The sequence below is a fragment of the Rattus rattus genome, chromosome 18 (genome assembly GCF_011064425.1).
Source record: "Rattus rattus isolate New Zealand chromosome 18, Rrattus_CSIRO_v1, whole genome shotgun sequence".
Taxonomy (NCBI): domain Eukaryota; kingdom Metazoa; phylum Chordata; class Mammalia; order Rodentia; family Muridae; genus Rattus; species Rattus rattus.
The window spans coordinates 9,295,804-9,298,008 of NC_046171.1; the positions used below are offsets into that span (position 1 = coordinate 9,295,804).

The 2,205-nt window shown below is 51.3% G+C and overlaps 1 pseudogene; it reads left to right on the forward strand.

Annotated features, from left to right (window-relative positions):
• Positions 1–1,080: 1,080 nt before the first annotated feature.
• Positions 1,081–1,670, forward strand: LOC116887494 (annotated as a pseudogene).
• Positions 1,671–2,205: the final 535 nt, after the last annotated feature.

A 2,205-nucleotide genomic window follows, 5' to 3' on the forward strand; every position in this document is an offset into this window, starting at 1 on the left:
CATCAAATATCTCCCTGCCAGGGTGGTTGTTGGCTTTCCAGGGCTGCATCAAACTCAGCTATTGTAAACGAACTCGCAAACTCCGAACTCTCAGCGCCCCCTGCTGGTGCTTCTGTATGCTTGCGGATCCCATTCCCACCAGAGCACAGGCAACCAGTTTTTCTTTCCTCCATTTTTTTTTTTTTAAGAATAGAGTAGTTGACTTCCTTGTATCGGGGCTCCCCGAGGCCAAGCTGGGATATGGTTGTGGAGAAAGACCTCAGCCAGCAAGAGCATGAGGCTGTGAGCAGGGAGACCCACCTCCTCCCCCACCCCCGAATTCTTCCTGTGACCCTGGGCAGGTGCACTGCCCAGGAAGGGAGAGGGGAGGGGCCAGGGATGCAGTGGATATGGGGCAAAGCAACTTGTGGTCAATGCAGGGTTGCAGCTTCCCACATGCTTCGGCTTGCCTTTTGTTGTCCCCTCCCCCGACTCTCCACTTTCCCAAAGATGGCATTTCCCTTCCTACCTGACACTCTCTGGTAGGAGTCTTGGTCAAGGCCAAGGAGGCCACCAGCAGCAGGAGCAGCAGCACGGAGCCATCAATCTCAACTGGGGTTAGAGGCACATCTGAGTCCCATGGGCTGTGTGGACTTTATAACCCCTGACCGTGTCGACGCTGCTTGGTTCCCCAGGATCACACAACCAAATGGGAATGAGAACTGCCATCTGTCAGCAGTGCCCTGGCTGAAGGACCTGACACAGTTTAGGAGCAAAAGTGAAGCAGGGGAAACAGGGAATGCCCTTCTCTCTTCCCCACCCGACTTGACCTCTAGACTAAAAGTTTGCCCCGACACTTAAAATGAGAATACCTGGATAAGAAGGTAAGGATACTGCCTGGTGCTTCTTTTTGGGAAAACACCAAATGGGGGATGACTCAGGTGCAGTAGGAGGGTCCAGAGGCCCTGGGGGGGCCCAGGATTAGGAGGCTGTGGTGGCTTCTGCAAAGGATTCAAAGGGTTGTTAGGGGACAACCATGGCAGTTGCTTCAGGTCTCCTGGAGGTAGAGCTGAAGAGGCATGGATCTTCTCCAAGCTGGACCGCCTGGTTAAGGACATGAATACCAAGTCTTTGGAGAATATCTACCTGTTCTCCCCACCCATTAAGGAGTCTGAGATTATTGACTTTTTCAAGGGTGCATCCCTAAGGATGAGGTTCTGAAAATCATGCCAGTGCAGAAGGAGACTCGGGCTGGTCAGCTGACCAGGTTCAAGGTTTCTGTTGCGATTGGGGACTACAATGGCCACTTTGGTCGTGGCGTTAAGTGCTCCAAGGAGCTTGCCTCTGCCATCCAAGGGGTCACCATCCTGGCCAAGCTTTCGATCATCCTGGTGCGGAGAAGCCACTGGGGAACAAGATTGGCAAGACCCACACTTTCCTGTGCAATGTGAAAGGCTGCTGTGGCTCTGTGCTGGTGCATCTCATCCCTGCCCACAGAGGCACTGGCATTTCCTCTGCTCCTATGCCCACGAAGCCACTGATGATGGCAGGTATAGACGACTGCTACACTTCAGGCAGGGGCTGTGCTGCCATCCTGGACTACTTTGCCAAGGCCACCTTTGATGCCATCTTCAAGACCTACAGCTACCTGACCCGCACCCGACCTCTGGAACATTGATGCCCTGGCAGAAGATCACCCCCAAAGACTTCTAAGTCTGTAAGATCCATCAGAAATAAAGACAGGACCTTAATACCAAGAGACAGAGGCAAGCAAATCTCAGAGTTTAACGCCAGTTGGTACAGAGCTAATTTCAGTTAAAGAAAAGCTTAGGTTCTGTATTGCGGTACACACCTTTATTTTCAAAGAATGAAGGTAAAGTGAGGTTGTAGAAGGACGCCCTCCTGTTTGAAAGTGATATGCTATTGAATGGCAGGAAAGGTGACATGTCAGAGAAAGATTTAAGAGATAGGATATGCCCAATTCTCAGAAGAATAGAGAAGAAATGGAAGCTACTGAGGGTAGGGACCCAGACAGTGCAGGAGGAACATAGTCCAGTCCAGGGAGAACACAGACATAGGTAAAAACAGAAAGAACAGAGAGTCAGAAGGAGCCGGAAGGTTAGAATACATTGGCAGAGTTGGGTTGAGGCCAAGCAGAGCGATTCAGAGGCTGAGAGCAAAGCCAGGTTGAATAAATCAGCTGGGGGAGGAGTTTCAGCCAGAACA